Source organism: Aegilops tauschii, chromosome 2 (assembly GCF_002575655.3).
Source record: "Aegilops tauschii subsp. strangulata cultivar AL8/78 chromosome 2, Aet v6.0, whole genome shotgun sequence".
Taxonomy (NCBI): domain Eukaryota; kingdom Viridiplantae; phylum Streptophyta; class Magnoliopsida; order Poales; family Poaceae; genus Aegilops; species Aegilops tauschii.
Window position 1 is genome coordinate 483,107,632 of NC_053036.3, and position 20,470 is coordinate 483,128,101.

The window sequence follows — 20,470 nt, forward strand, 5'->3', positions numbered from 1 at the left end:
TTTGTTCAATCTCATGTACTTTAAACTTCTTCTAGCGCTACTTGAATTCGCAGCGAGCCCCAAGGCGGGGTGACTTAAGGCCAACTCCAACACACGACCCAAACGGTCCAGCCACGTCCATTTAAGGTAAACGGACACAAATTGCGGCCCAACACGCGGGAGTAAACGGACAAATGTTAGGTTTTTTGTCCGCCGCCGACCCATTCCCATTCCCGGCTTAAATTTGGGCCCCGTTTGCGTGAAACGGACAGCGCGTGGACGGGCGGGACGCGTGCACTTGTCCTCTCCTTGCCCGCTCGTTGGGGACACAGAACGCTGCTTTTTATCTTTCCCTCTCCCCTCCTCCTCCTCCCCCCTCCACCCCCCCCCCCCTCTGCCATAGCCGACGCCGGCCAGTTTCCCGGCTGCCTCCTCGCTGTCCAGCCTGGCCGCCCAAAGCACGACCACATGATTTGTGCCTCTCTTGCCCCGTCGCCGGCGCACAACCGGTAGATCTGTTGTTGTCGCCGCCACTGGATTTGGCGCATCCAGCCGCCGGCGACTGCACCTTGCCATGGATTGGTCGTGTTGGGGAACGTAGCAGAAATTCAAAATTTTCTACGCATCACCAAGATCAATCTATGGAGTAATCTAGCAACGAGGGGAAGGGGAGTGCATCTACATACCATTGTAGATCGCGATGCGGAAGCGTTGCAAGAACGCGGATGAAGGAGTCGTACTCGTAGCGATTCAGATCGCGGTTGATTCCGATCTAAGCACCGAAGAACGGTGCCTCCGCGTTCAACACACGTGCAGCCCGGTGACGTTTCCCACGCCTTGATCCAGCAAGGAGAGAGGGAGAGGTTGAGGAAGACTCCGTCCAGCAGCAGCACGACGGCGTGGTGGTGGTGGAGGAGCGTGGCAATCCCGCAGGGCTTCGCCAAGCACCGCGGGAGAGGAGGAGGAGGGAGAGGGGTAGGGCTGCGCCGAAAGAGAGAGACGTTCTCATGTCTTGGGCAGCCCCAAACCTCAACTATATATAGGGGGGGAGGGGGCTGCGCCCCCTCTAGGGTTCCCACCCCAAGGGGAGGCGGCCAGCCCTAGATCCCATCTAAGGGGGGCGGCCAAGGGGAGGAGAGGGGGGGCGCCACTAGGGTGGGCCTTAAGGCCCATCTGGACCTAGGGTTTGCCCCCTCCCACTCTCCCATGCGCTTGGGCCTTGGTGGGGGGCGCACCAGCCCACCTAGGGCTGGTCCCCTCCCACACTTGGCCCACGCAGCCTTCAGGGGCTGGTGGCCCCACTTGGTGGACCCCCGGGACCCTCCCGGTGGTCCCGGTACATTACCGATATCACCCGAAACCTTTCCGGTGACCAAAACAGGACTTCCCATATATAAATCTTTACCTTCGGACCATTCCGGAACTCCTCGTGACGTCCGGGATCTCATCCGGGACTCCGAACAACATTCGGTAACCACGTATATCTTTTCCCTATAACCCTAGCGTCATCGAACCTTAAGTGTGTAGACCCTACGGGTTCGGGAACCATGCAGACATGACCGAGACGTTCTCCGGTCAATAACCAACAGCGGGATCTGGATACCCATGTTGGCTCCCACATGTTCCACGATGATCTCATCGGATGAACCACGATGTCGGGGATTCAATCAATCCCGTATGCAATTCCCTTTGTCTATCGATATGTTACTTGCCCGAGATTCGATCGTCGGTATCCCGATACCTTGTTCAATCTCGTTACCGGCAAGTCTCTTTACTCGTTCCGTAACTCACATCATCCCGTGATCAACTCCTTGGTCACATTGTGCACATTATGATGATGTCCTACCGAGTGGGCCCAGAGATACCTCTCCGTTTACACGGAGTGACAAATCCCAGTCTCGATTCGTGCCAACCCAACAGACACTTTCGGAGATACCTGTAGTGCACCTTTATAGCCACCCAATTACGTTGTGACGTTTGGTACACCCAAAGCATTCCTACGGTATCCGGGAGTTGCACAATCTCATGGTCTAAGGAAGTGATACTTGACATTAGAAAAGCTCTGAGCAAACGAACTACACGATCTTGTGCTAGGCTTAGGATTGGGTCTTGTCCATCACATCATTCTCCTAATGATGTGATCCCGTTATCAACGACATCCAATGGCCATGGTCAGGAAACCGTAACCATCTATTGATCAACGAGCTAGTCAACTAGAGGCTTACTAGGGACACGGTGTTGTCTATGTATCCACACATGTATCTGAGTTTCCTATCAATACAATTCTAGCATGGATAATAAACGATTATCATGAACAAGGAAATATAATAATAACCTATTTATTATTGCCTCTAGGGCATATTTCCAACAGTCTCCCACTTGCACTAGAGTCAATAATCTAGTTCACATCACCATGTGATTAACACCCACAGGTCACATCACCATGTGACCAACATCCAAAGAGTTTACTAGAGTCGACAATCTAGTTCACATCACTATGTGATTAACACTCAATGAGTTCTGGTTTGATCATGTTATGCTTGTGAGAGAGGTTATTAGTCAACGGGTCTGAACCTTTCAGATCCGTGTGTGCTTTACGAATATCTATGTCATCTTGTGGATGCTACCACGCGCTACTTGGAGCCATTTCAAATAATTGCTCTACCATACGAATCCGGTTTACTACTCAGAGTCATCCGGATTAGTGTCAAAGTTCGCATCGACGTAACCCTTTACGACGAACTCCTTTTCACCTCCATAATCGAGAAAATTCCTTAGTCCACTAGATACTAAGGATAAGTTCGACCGCTGTCATATGATCCATTCCCGGATCACTATTGTACCCCTTGACCAACTCATGGCAAGGCACACTTCAAGTGCGGTACACAGCATAGCATACTGTAGAGCCTACGTCTAAAGCATAGGGGATGACCTTCGTCCTTTCTCTCTTCTGTCGAGGTCAAGCTTTGAGTCTTACTCAATTTCACACCTTATAACTCAGGTAAGAACTCCTTCTTTGACTGATCTATTTTGAACTCTTTCAAAATCATGTCAAGGTGTGCGTTCTTTTGAAAGTATCATCAGGCGTCTTGATCTATCTCTATAGATCTTGATGCCCAATATGTAAGCAGCTTTTATCCAGGTCTTCCTTTGAAAAACTCCTTTCAAACAACCCTTTATGCTTTCCAGAAATTTTTCATCATTTCGGATCAACAATATGTCATTCACATATACTTATCAGAAATGTTGCAGCACTCCCACTCACTTTATTGTAAATACAAGTTTCTAACAAACTTTGTATAAACCCAAAAACTTTGATCACTCCATCAAAGCGTATATTCTGACTCCGAGATGCTTGCTCTAGTCCATGGAAGGATCGCTGGAGCTAGCATACCTTTTAGCATCCTTAGGATCGACAAAACCTTTCTGATTGTATCACATACAACCTTTCCTTACGAAAACTGGTAAGGAAACTTGTTTTGACATCCATCTGCCAGATTTCATAAATGCAGCTAATGCTAACATGATTCCGACGGACTTAAGCATCGCTACGGATGAGAAAATCTCATCGTAGTCAACTCCTTGAACTTGTGGAAATACTCTTTGCCACAAGTCAAGCTTCATAGACGGTAACATTACCGTCCATGTCCGTCTTCTTCTTAAAGATCCATTTATCTCGGATTTCATGGCTTCTAACCATTTGTCGGAATATGGGCCCACCATCGCTTCTCCATAGCTCGTAGGTTCATTGTTGTCTAACAACATGACTTTCAAGACAGGATCACGTACCACTCTGAAGTAGCACGCATCCTCGTCGTCCTACGAGGTTTGGTAGTGACTTGATCCGAAGTTTCATGATCACTATCATAAGCTTCCACTTCAATTGGTGTGGGTGCCACAGGAACAACTTCCTGTGCCCTGCTACACTCTAGTTGAAGTGACGGTTCAATAACCTTATCAAGTCTCCACCATCCTCCCACTCAATTCTTTCGAGAAAGGACTCGTTTCTAGAAGCAATTACTTTTACTTCCAGATCTGAAATAGGAGGTACACCCAACTGTTTTGGGTATTCTATGAAGATGCATATATCCGCTTTGGGTTCGAGCTTATCAGCCTGAAACCTTTTTCACATAAGCATCGCAGCCCCAAACTTTTAAGAAACGACAACTTAGGTTTCTCTAAACGGTGTCGTCTCAACGGAATTGCGTGGTGCCCCTTTTAAAGTGAATGTGGTTGTCTGTAATGCCTAACCCATAAACGATAGTGGTAATTTGATAAGAGACATCATGGTATGCACCATATCCAATAGGGTGCAGCTATGATGTCCGGACACACCATCACACTATGGTGTTCCAGGCGGTATTAATTGTGAAACACTTTCCACAATGTCTTAATTGTGTGCCAAACTCGTAACTCAGATACTCATCTCTATGATCATATCACAGACATTTTATCCTCTTGTCACGACGATCTTCAACTTCACTCTGAAATTACTTGAACCTTTCAATAATTCAGACTTGTGTTTCATCAAGTAAATACACTCAGCATCTACTCAAATCATCTGTGAAGTAAGAACATAACGATATCCACTGCATGCCTCAGCACTCATTGGACTGCACACATCAAAATGTATTACATCCAACAAGTTGCTCTCTTGTTCCATCTTACTGAAAACGAGGCCTTTCAGTCATCTTGCCCATGTGGTATGATTTGCATGTCTCAATTGATTCAAAATCAAGTGAGTCCAAATGATCCATCTGCATGGAGTTTCTTCATGCATATATACCAATAGACATGGTTCGCATGTCTCAATCTTTTCAAAACGAGTGAGTCCAAAGATCCATCTACATGGAGCTTCTTCATGCGTTTTATCCCAATATGACTCAAATAGCAGTGCCACAAGTATGTGGTACTATCATTACTATCTTATATCTTTTGGCATGAACATGTGTATCACTACGATCGAGATTCATTTTAGGTGCAAGACCATTGAAGGTATTATTCAAATAAATAGAGTAACCATTATTCTCCTTAAATGAATAACCGTATTGCGATAAACATAATCCAATCATGCTCAACGCAAACACCAAATCTCGATGGTAGAGGGAGCATGCGATGCTTGATCACATCAAGCTTGGAAACACTTCCAACACATATCGTCATCTCACCTTTAGCTAGTCTCCGTTTATTCCGCAGTTTTTTATTTCGAGTTACTAACACTTAGCAACCGAACCAGTATCTAATACCCTGGTGCTGCTAGGAGTACTAGTAAAGTACACATTCATATAATGTATATCCAGTATACTTCTGTCGACCTTGCCTGCCTTCTCATCTACCAAGTATCTAGGGTAGTTCCGCTTCAGTGACCGTTCCCCTCATTACAGAAGCACTTAGTCTCGGGTTTGGGTTCAACCTTGGGATTCTTCACTAGAGCAGTAAATGACTTGCTGTTTCATGAAGTATCCCTTTTTCCCTTGCCCTTCTTAAAACTAGTGGTTTTACTAACCATCAACAATTGATGCTCCTTCTTGATTTCTACTTTCGCGGTGTCAAACATCGCGAGTTGCTCAAGGATCATCATCTATCCCTGATATGTTATAGTTCATCACGAAGCTCTAATAGCTTGGTGGCAGTGACTATGGAGAACCATCACTATCTCATCTGGAAGATTAACTCCCACTCGATTCAAGTGATTGTAGTACTCAGACAATCTGAGCACATGCTCAACGATTGAGCTTTTCTCCCTTAGTTTGCAGGCTTAAGAAATTTGTCAGAGGTCTCATACCTCTTGACGTGGGCACTAGTCTGAAATCCCAATTTCAATCTTCGGAACATCTCATATGTTCTGCGACGTTTCAAAAACCGTCTTTGGTGCCACAATTCTAAATCGTTAGCATTACGCACTGAACTATCACGTAGTCATCAAAACGTGTATGTCAGATGTTACATCTACAGACGACGCTGAGGTTCAGCACACCGAGCGGTGCATTAAGGACATAAGCCTTCTGTGCAGCAATGAGGACAATCCTCAGTTTACGGACCCAGTCCGCATAATTGCTACTACCAACTTTCAACTAAATTTTCTCTAGGAACATATCTTAAACAGTAGAACTAAAGCGCAAGCTATGACATAATTTGCAAAGACCTTTTGACTATGTTCATGATAATGAAGTTCATCTGATTATTGAACTCCCACTCAGATAGACATCCCTCTAGTCATCTAAGTGATACATGATCCGAGTCAAACTAGGCCGTGTCCGATCATCACGTGAGACGGACTAGTCATCATCGGTGAACATCTCCATGTTGATCGTATCTGCTATACGACTCATGTTCGACCTTTCGGTCTCTTGTGTTCCGAGGCCATGTCTGTACATGCTAGGCTCGTCAAGTCAACCTAAGTGTTTCGCATGTGTTCCGAGGACATGTCTGTACATGCTAGGCTCGTCAACACCCGTTGTATTCGAACATTAGAATCTATCACACCCGATCATCACGTGGTGCTTCGAAACAACGAACCTTCGCAACGGTGCACAGTTAGGGGGAACACGTCTCTTGAAATTTTAGTGAGAGATCATCTTACTTACTACCGTCGTTCTAAGCAAATAAGATGCATAACATGATAAACATCACATGCAATCAAATAGTGACATGATATGGCCAATATCATTTTGCTCCTTTGATCTCCATCTTCGGGGCACCATGATCATCTTTGTCACCGGCAAGACACCATGATCTCCATCATCATGATCTCCATCATTGTGTCTTCATGAAGTTGTCACGCCAACGATTACTTCTACTTCTATGGCTAACGCGCTTAGCAATAAAGTAAAGTAATTTACATGGCATTATTCAATGACACGCAGGTCATACAAAAATGAAGACAACTCCTATGGCTCCTGCCGGTTGTCATACTCATCGACATGCAAGTCGTGATCCCTATTACAAGAATATGATCAATCTCATACATCACATATATCATTCATCATATCTTCTGGCCATATCACATCACATAGCACATGCTGCAAAAACAAGTTAGACGTCCTCTAATTGTTGTTGCAAGTTTTTACGTGGCTTGTATAGGTTTCTAGCAAGAACGTTTCTTACCTACGTAAGACCACAACGTGATATGCCAATTTCTATTTACCCTTCATAAGGACCCTTTTCATCGAATCCGTTCCGACTAAAGTGGGAGAGACAGACACCCGCTAGCCACCTTATGCAACTAGTGCATGTCAGTCGGTGGAACCTGTCTCACGTAAGCGTACGTGTAAGGTCGGTCCGGGCCGCTTCATCCCACAATGCCGTCGAAACAAGATAAGACTAGTAGCGGCAAGAAGAATTGGCAACATCTACGCCCACAACTACTTTGTGTTCTACTCGTGCATAGAAACTACGCATAGACCTAGCTCATGATGCCACTGTTGGGGAACGTAGCAGAAATTCAAAATTTTCGACGCATCACCAAGATCAATCTACGGAGTAATCTAGCAACGAGGGGAAGGGGAGTGCATCTACATACCATTGTAGATCGCGATGCGGAAGCGTTGCAAGAGCGCGGATGAAGGAGTCGTACTCGTAGCGATTCAGATCGCGGTTGATTCCGATCTAAGCACCGAAGAACGGTGCCTCCGCGTTCAACACACGTGCAGCCCGGTGACGTCTCCCACGCCTTGATCCAGCAAGGAGAGAGGGAGAGGTTGAGGAAGACTCCGTCCAGAAGCAGCACGACGGCGTGGTGGTGGTGGAGGAGCGTGGCAATCCCGCAGGGCTTCGCCAAGCACCGCGGGAGAGGAGGAGGAGGGAGAGGGGTAGGGCTGCGCCGAAAGAGAGAGACGTTCTCATGTCTTGGGCAGCCCCAAACCTCAACTATATATAGGGGGGAGGGGGCTGCGCGCCCTCTAGGGTTCCCACCCCAAGGGGAGGCGGCCAGCCCTAGATCCCATCTAAGGGGGGCGGCCAAGGGAGGCAAACGGAGCGTCGGTCTCGGGGCGTCACAACACTCCACCACTACAAGAGGATCTCGTCCCGAGATCTAGGATGGCACCGGAAAGAAACGAAAGGGAAGAGGTAAAACAAATTGCTTCTTGACAAATGAGTGAAACCACGAACCTTGAGAGGTTGAAAACTTGAAAGAAGAATACGACAGAGTTGAACAAAATTGAGAAGACTCTAGAATAGAGAAACAAGGAATACCATGTGAACTTTGGAGTTTGCAAAGCTATGAATGACGAGAACAATGGACAAGAAGTACATGCAAGCACTCCGGTTGAAACGAGATGTACAAGGAACGATAATGATCAATTACGATAACGCTCCGGTTGGAAAAATGGTAGGGGTAGAGTATGGACTTGGCAAAATGAAAGCACTTGGATGAGACTCCGGTTAGAAGAGGAATGATAGACACCAACACTCCGGTTAAAACAAGATAAGGAAGGAAAGAGAATGGTATAATTTGGGCAGCACTCCGCCTGTAAATGGAAGGAATTGAACATGATCTTGACAAGATGAGAGGATACTCGATGAAATTAACAACACATTGCCTCCGGAACTAATTAAAGAATGGCACAAGGGTAAGAAAGATTTTAGACAGCACTCCGGTTGAGGAGGGAGACGAAACTTGATAAGATGAGAGAAGTCGAATGAAAAGACGACACACCGGCTAAACGGATAAGAAAGGAAAAAAATACATGATCTTGACAAAACAAGATGATTGGTCGAAGAGAGCAACATCACAATGCCTCCGGAAGAAATAAATAATAGAAGACAGATCCTTGAAATAAGAATGGAGAAGAAAATGCCAACTTCTGCCACAAATGAGCTTGGAAAACACCCTTCGGAGAAGGTTAGAACGGAGTTGTTGGGAAAATCAACAACGAAAAAGAACAAGCTTGTAGTGGGCTTATGGAAAACTTCTCAAAATTATGAGGTGACCACCCGCCACTAACGGAAACAAATGATTGGATTGATATAACAAGGAGATGAAATCTTCTCTCGTCGAGAAGATAGGAGAAAACTTGGATCATTGATAAGCACGACAATTAGCAACATTCCTTAGGGAAGGCTTTAGGTGAAACATGACACAAGATAACTCCAACAAAGATATTGGTGGATTTGAAATATCTCATTCTTGACAACATGTGAATCATTAAACGCAAACTCCAACTGTCAAGAATGTCATAACACCACCTCAAATGATAAGGTAGAACGAATTGCACTTTAGAATGCAAGATGCAGAATGCTTGAACTTCTCAAAACAAACATGTGTTGAGCACCTTGTTTATTTTAGAGTATAGCTTGACGGATCTTAATTCCGAGAGAAATCTTGAAGAACAATTGAAGAATGAAACGAATCCTTGACGAACCACCATGTAGAGCCTCCATGAAGAACTCCGGTAATAAAAGAATGATCAAACGAAATGGAAAGTTGAAAAGATCTCCGGGAGAAGCCTTGCAATGATTTAGATGGAGCTTTGAAATGGTATAACCGAGAAAACTTGGAACTCCGGAAAGAAAAGATGAACAACTTGGAGCCGAAAATTTGATATCATGAACGAACTCCGGAAGAAGGAATTAATCACTTGGAGGAAACAAGAATAAGAATTACATTACGCGTATCCTTCACCAATTAATTGATGACAAGCAATGGATTTGTCAAGCTACTTATCCCCGTAGAAAGGATTAAGATAGATATTGCGCAAACTAGTGAAGGTCTTCATCGAAACACCGGTAGGATTGAAACAACGAATAAATTGATATGATAACGAAGGAAGAGAAATCTTGAACGAACCACCGTAAGAATTGAAAATGAAAGTAGCAAAGGCACAATTCAACGGAAAGAATTAGAAAAAGAATGAAGATACTTGATAGAATTTAGATACACGAGAACGAAGAGATCATGGACTGATTAGAGGATATTTGAGTGATGCACCGGTATGATTTGGAGAACAAGAGCTGAATGTTGAAAACGAATAAATCTTCTGAAATGATGGCCTTCGGAGAATCAAACTGAAAAGACTCATGAAATGCTCCGGATGCATGAGAAGAATTCTCACAATCGAAAACAATTATGAGAGGGTGGCATCAAGCTAGAACCATGAATCTTCAAGAGAACGGACCAAGATTCAAGAGAAATTCTTCGTCGGTCTTCAAATGTTGAGAATGACGATGAGAAACACCACCATGAATTGTTGAGATACTCCGGGACCATGAAGAATAGAAAGGTTGAATCAACAATGAAAAGAATTTGAAAGATCTGGGAGAAAGACATATGACTGATGATAATTCATTCTTAAGTCAAACTTGCAAAGAATTTGAGAATAACTCCGGAAAGAATTAGAAGAGTCAGGTAAAATCCTGGAAAAAGACCTGTGGGTTAGGGCCCACTCAAAAGATACACAGTTGAATGATTACTTGAAAAGGAGATAGCACCGGTTGAACGATTTAAAAGAAAGATTGCGCCGGTTGAATTAAATGGCTTGAATGAGATAACATCCTCAAAATAACTTGAACGGATTGGGAATGGAAATGTGAATCTTCTGAGGTATCTTGTACACTCCGGAACCAATGAATGGCGAGAAGTGGATGATTAAAAGGTACACCAGCATGAGAAAGCATTTGAAAGGAGGAAAGGGCTATAATCAACACTATAAGCTTGAATTGGATCCACCGGAGAAGAAACAACAACGAAGGATGATGAACTTGAAACTGTTGAGCATCTTCATGGGAACTCACCGGATAAGAACATTGACGGAAAAGAATGGAGAAACTTCACCTCCATAAGATGGATACATGATTAAGAAATCTGAATCCTTGAATAAAAGGGTGGGAGGGTGGGAAAACAAAGGCAACTTGGGTCGGATGAAACGAACACCGTTGAGAAAAGCTTAGAATTGATCTTGCGAATGTTGGAATGATTGGATCCACTTGAAGAGAAGCACGCCGATTGGAAAGAATTGAAAAGACAACCTTGAAGATGAAGAAGGATTGGTATTCACATAGCAATATGAGAACACCGTTTAGGAAAAGTATGGATTCAACATTTGACATTGAAGCAACTCGAATACCACAACTTAACAAAACAAAGGATTGGCTTGCAAAATAAGCCGGAACAAACATATGATAGAGATTTCGTCCGAAGTTTTCGTGGTGGGGCCCACACGGGCTCGATCGTACAGCACCATCATGTACAAGGCTGTGCACATGACATACGAAGCGTCCCCGAGTCGGCATAGCCAAGGACTCTTTAAGACACTACGAGACCACTGTAAAACCAACCGTGGAAAGGCGGACCACTAGACGTCGAACCCCAATCTCATATCATACATCTGTCGGAAAGATATCCTAGGAGCTACTTGAATTCCCACTTATAAACTCCCGAAACTTTCTGGTTATGCAATCTGGTGTTGGGGATACAGGGGACACAAAATATATCACCCAAACTAACAATACCTAGATCCAGCTGTATCCATCCGTCAACACATAACCAAGAAACCTTCGGAAATCGTTTACCTCAACCTTCGAAAAACATCCGTTATACAAGTTATGGCAATACTCCCGAACTCCCGCCCCAGTACTGGGTGGCGTCGAGGTGATCTCACCAACAACTGCATAAAAGAGATTTCGATGTCGGCGAAACTCAGGTATTCCAGAACTGCAACGATAAAATTGTGACGACAACACCTCGGAGCTCAACTCCCCGGGACACTGCCACAACCCCTAAATGTCAGGAGGCACCAAGAACAATGTTCTCGTCACAAAACCATCGGAACGATTCCAAGATACCCGCGTGATCCTAAAAAAAATTTTAGTGAAATTTGAGGAGAGAAAAGTCAAAACTTCTACGTCGGGAGACCTCACCAGAGCGACGAAGGGACTGAGGAGTAAAAAGAATCCTACTCTCCGATATATATAATCCTAAGACTCAAAACATTTTTGTTCTAGACTCAACAACGCCAGCGATTCAATCAAGCAGGGGGCTCCTAAGTCGGGGATGGCTCTGATTACCATCTTGTAACGCCCACGATGCGGCTATATCTCCCACGTGTCGAGGCACGACTTAGAGGCATAACCGCATTGTGGTTTTGTCGCAAGAAGGGTCATCTTCACACAATCCCATGTAATGAACAAGAATGGGATAAAGAGTTGGCTTACAATCGCCACTTCACACAATACATAAATAAATCATACATCATTCAAGATACACACATAGGTCCGACTACGGAACCAAAAGAGAAGAAGACAACCCAACTGCTAGATCCCTGATCGTCCCAACTGGGCTCCACTACTGATCAACAAGAAAAGAAACAACACAATGGACAAGATCTTCATCGAGCTCCCACTTGAGCTCGGTAGCGTCATCTGCACTGGTCTCATCGGCACCTGCAACTGTTTGGAAGTATCTGTGAGTCACGAGGACTCAGCAATCTCACACCCGCGAGATCAAGACTATTTAAGCTTGAAGGAAAGGATGGGGTAATGAGGTGAAGCTGCAGCAAGCACTAAGCATATATGGTGGCTAACATACGCAAATGAGAGCGAGAAGAGAAGCAACGGAACGGTCGTGAACTAGCAATGATCAAGAAGTGATCCTGAACTCCTACTTACGTCAAACATAACCCAGAAACCGTGTTCACTTCCCGGACTCCGCCGAGAAGAGACCATCACGGCTACACACGCGGTTGATGCGTTTTAATTAAGGTCAAGTGTCAAGTTCTCTACAACCGGATATTAACAAATTCCCATCTGCCACATAACCGCGGGCACGGCTTTCGAAAGATAATACCCTGCAGGGTTGTCCCAACTTAGCCCATCATAAGCTCTCACGGTCAACGAAGGATAAACCTTCTCCCAGGAAGACCCGATCAGTCTCGGAATCCCGGTTTACAAGACATTTCGACAATGGTAAAACAAGACCAGCAAGGCCGCCCGAATGTGCCGACAAATCCCGATAGGAGCTGCACATATCTCGTTCTCAGGGCACACCGGATTGTCCAAGCTTCCGGTAGGCCAGCCCAGAGTTGCCCCTGGTGGCCACCGGCGACTGACGGGTTGGACCAACACTCAGAGGAGCACTGGCCCGGGGGTTTAAAATAAAGATGACCCTTGAGTCTGCAGAACCCAAGGGAAAAAGGCTTAGATAGGCAAATGGTAAAACCAAGGTTGGGCCTTGCTGGAGGAGTTTTATTCAAAGCGAACTGTCAAGGGGGTCCCATAAATCACCCAACCGCGTAAGGAACGCAAAAATCAAGGAACATAACACCGGTATGACGGAAACTAGGGCGGCAAGAGTGGAACAAAACACCAGGCATAAGGCCGAGCCTTCCACCCGTTACCAAATATATAGATGCATTAATAATATAAGAGATATTGTGATATCCCAACATAAACATAATCCAACATGGAGCAATCTTCAACTTCACCTGCATCTAGCAACGCTATAAGAGGGGCTGAGCAAAAGCGGTAACATCGCCAAACAACGGTTTGCTAGGAAGGGTGACAAAGGTTAGAGGTTCATGGCAATATGGGAGGCATGAAATAGCAAGTGGTAGGTAGCGCTGCATAGCAATAGAGCGAACAGCTAGCAAGCAAAGATAGAAGTGATTTCGAGGGTACGGTCATCTTGCCTGAGATCCCGCAAGGAAGAAGAACGAGTCCATGAAGAAGACAAACGGATGTAGTCGAACGAATCCTCACAACTCCGAACGAAACCGAAGCTATCGAGAGAAGCAACCCGGAAAGAAACAGACAACATAGTAAACAACCACCACATACACATGGCATGATGCAAAAAAAACTATGATGCATGTCCGGTTTAAATATGCATGGCATGGCAAAGTGCAACAAACAACACTACAAATTAAGTGGAGCTCAATATGCAACGAGTTGCATATCGACGAAACACCACATCAATTATTTAGTTCTCTCTCGTTTATGGACCCAACAATGTTAAATGTTGTTAACCATGGCAAGAGGTGGAGCATAAGGAAACTACCTATTTTAGGCAATTTAAATGAGGCCGGAACAACAAACAATAATTCCGGAAAATCCTCATTTCCATATTTTAGATTTGGTACTGTTCTGCCATAAACGCAATTTTAATGTTGTTAAACAGAAAAATAGAGTGGACCATGTTAAACTAGGCATTTTTCCAAGCAAGTTACATATATAGTTTAATTAAATCCGAGTTACGGTTAATTAGTTATGAATTAAATCATTTTAACATGGCATTTAAGCAAATAAACACAAACAGCATGTTAAACATTTTATCATGGGATGAAACTGGCATATTATTAATCTACACAAAATTCTAAGTATTTTTCATATATAAATTATTTTAATCCGATGCATGGTTTGTGAGATATTAAATGCATGAACATGGAGGGTCAAACTGTAAATATGCAGTTTCTGGAAAATTAGACAAATTTGCATCAGCGGAAAAAAACACTGCGGGCCTAATTTGGCTGGCCCACTGGTGCACAGGAGCAGCGCTGGACGCTGCTCACCATGGGCTGAGGCCCGGTCGATGGAGGAGGCCCAAGAGGGCGTTGGACCTTGGCGCTGGAGCTGGACCTGGGCCTGATCTGCAGGCGCGCTGCCCAGGCGTGGTCAAAGGCGAGACGAGGCGAGCGAGCTGCTGCTCGTTACTGAAGAATAGAGGCAGCAGCAGCAGGTAAAGCAGGGGAGCGGCAGCGCGATGCAGGGGCTCCGGCGAGGCGGCCTCGGCGGGGACCGGCCGGAACGGGACTGGGGCGACGGAATCCGACGGAGGGCCGGATCTGGAGCGAACGGCAGCACGGACGGAGGAGCTTGGACGCGGCGGCAGGGCTTGCCGCCGGCGTGGCCGGATGCGGAGGAAGGAGGTCCGGCGGGGCGCGGTCAACGAACCAGGACGAGCGGTGCTCGATGCAGAGACGAAGCAGCGGCTGGCATCCATGGCGACGGAGTATCTGGGAGAGAGAGGGATTAGAGAGAGGGGAAGCAGAAGAAGGGAAGCAGAGAGAAGGCGAGCAGGAGAAGGACGGGAGGAGGAGGCACGGCGACCTGGGTGCTGTTGCTGCTTGCCGGCGTTCATGGCGACGGGCAGAGCACGCGGGGCGATGGCGCGAGAGGAACCCGGGCGGAGGCGACCCGATCCGGCGGCGGGGAGCTCCTGGTGGATGAGGGCGGCACCCTGGTGGAGGAGGTCGCCGGCGGCGACTTGACTGACGAGGTCAAACAGCAGAAGGCCGGCCCTGGAGCGCTAGTGCTCGACGCGAGGAGAAGGAGGGATCCATGGGAGAAGAGACCGGGGTAGAGGAGGCCATCGGGGCGGGTGCAGAGGCGAGGCGCTTGGAGCTGCAGCAGCTCGGGGCTCCGGTGGCGCGTGCTGACAGAGTGGAGGCAAGGCAGCGGCTTGGGGAGGCCTCGGATCCGAGGAGGCTGGCGCTCGGTGGTTGGCTGGGCAAGGGGGATCCAAAGAGATTGGGCGAGGGGATCCCGAGGTAGGAGATGAGTGCGGCGGCGGCGGCAGGGACAAATCCCCTAGAATTTAGGATTGGTCTATTTAAATAGGTAGGGGATTAGGGTAGGGATTAACTCAGTCCGTCCGATCACAAACGGACGATCGAGAATAAATAGGTAGGGAGAGTCTATATAAGAAACGGTGATGTTTTGTAGATGTTTGGGATGATCCGGACCCAACGGTAACGAAAGTCCGGTTCGGGTTCGGAACAAATATCGGACACGCGCGAGGGGGCGAAGCACTGTGCAAAGAAGGACTCTGGTTTAAGCAAGAGGGAAAACGAAGAGCGAGGTTGGTCTCGGAAGGGTCAACGGAAGCAAGGGGGACGCGGCAACTACGAGCGGATGCAAGTTTTAAAGCATGGAGGCAACGAAGTGCCGATGCAATGCAAATGATGCGATGATGAATGCAACACACAAATAAAACACAGCTGACTCGCCAAACAAGGAAGGCAAACGGAGCGTCGGTCTCGGGGCGTCACAGGTAACCACGTATATCTTTTCCCTATAACCCTAGCGTCATCAAACCTTAAGTGTGTAGACCCTACGGGTTCGGGAACAATGCAGACATGACCGAGACGTTATCCGGTCAATAACCAACAGCGGGATCTGGATACCCATGTTGGCTCCCACATGTTCCACGATGATCTCATCGGATGAACCACGATGTCGGGGATTCAATCAATCCCGTATGCAATTCCCTTTGTCTATCGATATGTTACTTGCCCGAGATTCGATCATCGGTATCCCGATACCTTGTTCAATCTCGTTACCGGCAAGTCTCTTTACTCGTTCCGTAACTCACATCATCCCGTGATCAACTCCTTGGTCACATTGTGCACATTATGATGATGTCCTACCGAGTGGGCCCAGAGATACCTCTCCGTTTACACGGAGTGACAAATCCTAGTCTCGATTCGTGCCAACCCAACAGACACTTTCGGAGATACCTGTAGTGCACCTTTATAGCCACCCAGTTACGTTGTGACGTTTGGTACACCCAAAGCATTCCTACGGTATCCGGGAGTTGCACAATCTCATGGTCTAAGGAAGTGATACTTGACATTAGAAAAGCTCTGAGCAAACGAACTACACGATCTTGTGCTAGGCTTAGGATTGGGTCTTGTCCATCACATCATTCTCCTAATGATGTGATCCCGTTATCAACGACATCCAATGTCCATGGTCAGGAAACCGTAACCATCTATTGATCAACGAGCTAGTCAACTAGAGGCTTACTAGGGACACGGTGTTGTCTATGTGTCCAAACATGTATCTGAGTTTCCTATCAATACAATTCTAGCATGGATAATAAACGATTATCATGAACAAGGAAATATAATAATAACCTATTTATTATTGCCTCTAGGGCATATTTCCAACAGGTCGGGTACCAGACCGCACAACTCCGGCAATGCCTCCTGGCTGCATGCAGGTATTGACTCTGCCTCTAGCCGCTCAGATCTATCCCGTCGGCAGTTCACCGGCAATGTCACGGCCCGCCGTCGTCCGGGCTCGGCGCTGACCCAATAGCTCGTCGGCTCACCGTTGCCTGTCATAAAGTGCGACGACTGCCCGCGGTAGGTCATGCGCCGCTTTTCTACCATGCCGGAACATTCCGGATGAGTGTTCTTCAAGTGCAAAAAATATGGGGTATGTGCTTCTTTTGATTCAGTTGTGCCCCTGGATTCGGCGCATTTTCGGTAGCTTATTGCTTGCTCAAATTTGTGTGTAGGAAGGATGCCAGTTTTGGTATTGGGAAGAAGATTACATCGATCTATTGATAGCACGAAATCTGATGGATGTTCATGTACTCGTTGCTAGAATAGAGACTAGAGCTGAGCCTATATGCGAAGCAACATCGAATTCTTTGGAACCAAAGAAGATAGAAGTGTGCAAACTCGAGAAGCCAACAGAGATAAATAATGAACGCATAGAGAAGATATTAATCTAACTAGTGGGAGCAGTTATGGAAATTGGATATATCTTTTAAAGTGTCTAATTGTGGTTCTTGTTTTCTTTGATCTCACTCTCGTAGCGAAGACTTGGTGAATTATGTACTCTAATATAGCAAAATGTCGTTGAATGAAATAAAATAAATGAGTTTTGGTGGCCAAAAAATGTATACATAGGGGCTCCAGCGGCTGTGGCGGATCAGATGCGTCCGCCCGTTGGGCGCACAACCAGTGCAAACAGGAAAAGGTCGAACGCCGCCCAATTGCCCTACCCAAACAAACAAAATCTGGACAAAACGGATGTCCGTTTGGGGTCATGTGTTGGAGTTGGCCTAAGGAGTGATAGCGGCGGGCGTTGACCCCGGCGATGCTGAACCAGGACCCCGCTGGAGACGAGACGATGTTGTGAGGTGCAGCATTTTAGGCGGAGGCGAGGAAGTAGGTTGACAGGTGGTCTCATCATCGTTGGATATCGGAGGGAGGGGCTTAGAGAGACGGTTGCGGTGGCGGCAAGCATGACAGTAGGGGGTTGAGGGGAGGGTGGAGGGTGATGTGATGCGCGACAGCGCTCGTCGACGGCGGGTGGGTAGAGGCAGGTGGATAGGGCGGGGTAGATCAGGGGCAAGCGCAAGGAAGAAGAAATTGACGAAGAAAAAGAACAGTGTCGGGGCACACGATGGCCATTAGGAACTGTGCTATAGCCATTTATGTACATTCAATGTACTCTGCGGATAGAGGAATACATAAAGTTGAACATAGTAAAATGAGAAATTGAAAGATTTTGTTAAAATTGTTCGCTCGGAAATTTCCCAAAAAGCGTTGATCTGACACTCCTACAAATTGACTGACGCTAAATGTTTTTTTGGGCATCCGCTAAATAGGTGTCCCTTTTTCCAAATAATATCTCGTTGAGAGAGAGAGAGAGAACCCCAGCTCTTGCGTCGCCCTGAGTGGGCAACTTGGGGGTGACAAAACCCTAGCCTCCCGAGGCCCCCACCTCCACCTTCTCCCCATCCCCACTGCCACCTGAGGACATCGTCGGCTGCCACGCGGCCTCTAGTGAAGGTGGTGGTGAGGCCCTGCTGCCCTGCATTGACACAGGGAGTTCAGGTAGCCGGGGCATAATGACAAACAAGTATGAGATCGCGATAGTCTTCGAGGGAAATATTTCAACCCAAATTTATTGATTCGACACAAGGGGAGCCAAAAAATATTTATATGCCTTAGCAGTTAAGTTGTCTATTCAACCACACCTGGAGAGATTATTTTTTGCGGCAATTTTCTAGTAGCATAGTAATATAGTAGCACTAGTGATAGAGTAACAGTAGTAGTGTCTTCAGATTGCCTCCTTCTGATCTGTGCTACTCTTCATCGGTGGTAGTTGCTCTTCTGGTACGCTGGTCCTACGGAGCCTTAACACGACGACTTCCGAACTGTCTACTACAAGAAGTTTTGCCCGACTGCAACGAGGGAGGGGCCATGACGATCGTGCGTCTTTGGCTCTCTTCAGTGCGTATAGTCGCCGCTAGGTGCTCTACCGATCTATATGTAATGTTTATTATTTCTGATGTTTGTTGTATTGCCATGATTGAAGATGAATAGATCAGAAGTTTTCTCACAAAAAAGGGCATCTCCAATGTTGCCCGTAAACCGAACACCACATTTTTTTTTCTGCAAACACGAATGCGGGAGGCGGCCATCCAATGCTAGCCACGCATGTCCGTCAGTAAAAGCCAATTTGAAACTGAAATACGTCCAATCCCTAGAGCGCGCTGCATCACATCATCGGCCAATCACAACCAAAAAGAGGCAAGTACGCTTAGTTTTTACAAGTCCGACCACAAAAGAATATCAGTCTGGCAGTCCGTGCATTTTGCCCTGTCGGACTATCAATCCGAGCCTTGTGACGCCCGGATAATCAAGCTATAGTAACCTCTGCTAATAACGCCACGTCACCTCCGTTACTGTCGCTAATCTCGCATTAGTTCCAAAACCGATTCAAATTCAAATTCAAAATAGAGGCAAACAATAAAAGTTTTCAAATGTTAAAACTAAAATGTTCGGAGTAATCCAAATATTGCATAGGTAATTGTGGCGGAGAAACCAAACTTTGATAAAGTGTTTAAAGGCTCTAAAATAAATAAAACAGTAGCTTAAACATTTAAATAAATGCCTTTCATAATTTATAGAGTATTAAACTATTTTAATTAGGTGTGGACTTTTTGTGGCAGTGGTAAAACTAGTCACACTAATTTAGGTGCTTCTCTATATATTTTGTAAAACAAAATTAAATGAGCATAAATATAAAACAATAAAGTAAAATTACTAAAATAAAAAGAAAACAAAAGAATAAAAGGAAAACAACCCCCCCTCCTAACTGGGCCTTGGCCCAGTTGGCCGTGCGGCCCAGCTAGCCAACCGGCCCAACCGCACCCCCCTCTCTGGCCTACAAGGCCACCTCTCCCTCCCCCGTAACCCTAAATCCCCACTTCCCCACCCACGATCCCCCTCTTCTCCATGATCTGGATCGGGGGCGGGCGCCCCCGGCAACCGCCTCGACTGCCGCCGCGCTGACCCCGCTGCCACTTCGCCGACATCGCTCGGTGCTGCCCCACATCGCCCGCCTCCTCAACCCTCCCTTCTGCGTGGATCCGGTCTGGGGCAATCGAGGCCCTGCCTCCCCTCCCCGACGCCGGCGCACATCCCCGACGCCGCCCCCCGGCGTCGCCTCACCTCCCCACCGCTACCTCGTCGGCTGCATCGAGCCTCGCCGGAGTACCCCTGCAACAGGGGTGAGCGAACCTCCCCCTCTCCTCCTCTGTGCCCCTGTCGCCCCGTCCGGTCACCTTGCTCTGGTCGCGCTTCGTCGTACACCGCGCCGCACTGGTGCGCGCTCACCCGCGCCCCGCCCACTCCAAGTCCTCGCCCGCGCAGACCCCTCCGCGACCACCCGCACCGCAGGCCGCGCCCACGGGTGCCTCGCGCCCCAGCCTCTACGCCGCTCGCTCGCGACCACCACCGTCCCGCTGCACCCC

At 46.9% G+C, this 20,470-nt stretch overlaps 1 long non-coding RNA gene across 2 annotated transcripts; it reads right to left on the minus strand.

The window, feature by feature from the left end:
• Positions 1 to 12,103: 12,103 nt before the first annotated feature.
• Positions 12,104 to 15,472, minus strand: LOC141041736 (uncharacterized). Of its 2 annotated transcripts, XR_012203125.1 has the most exons (4): positions 15,022 to 15,472; positions 14,484 to 14,927; positions 13,605 to 13,694; positions 12,104 to 12,366 (listed from the first exon to the last, which is right to left on the minus strand). It is a non-coding gene; the product is annotated as an uncharacterized lncRNA (long non-coding RNA). The 2 variants fall into 2 exon arrangements; XR_012203124.1 differs by having other exon boundaries at positions 14,484 to 15,472.
• Between the last annotated feature and the right edge of the window lie 4,998 nt (positions 15,473 to 20,470).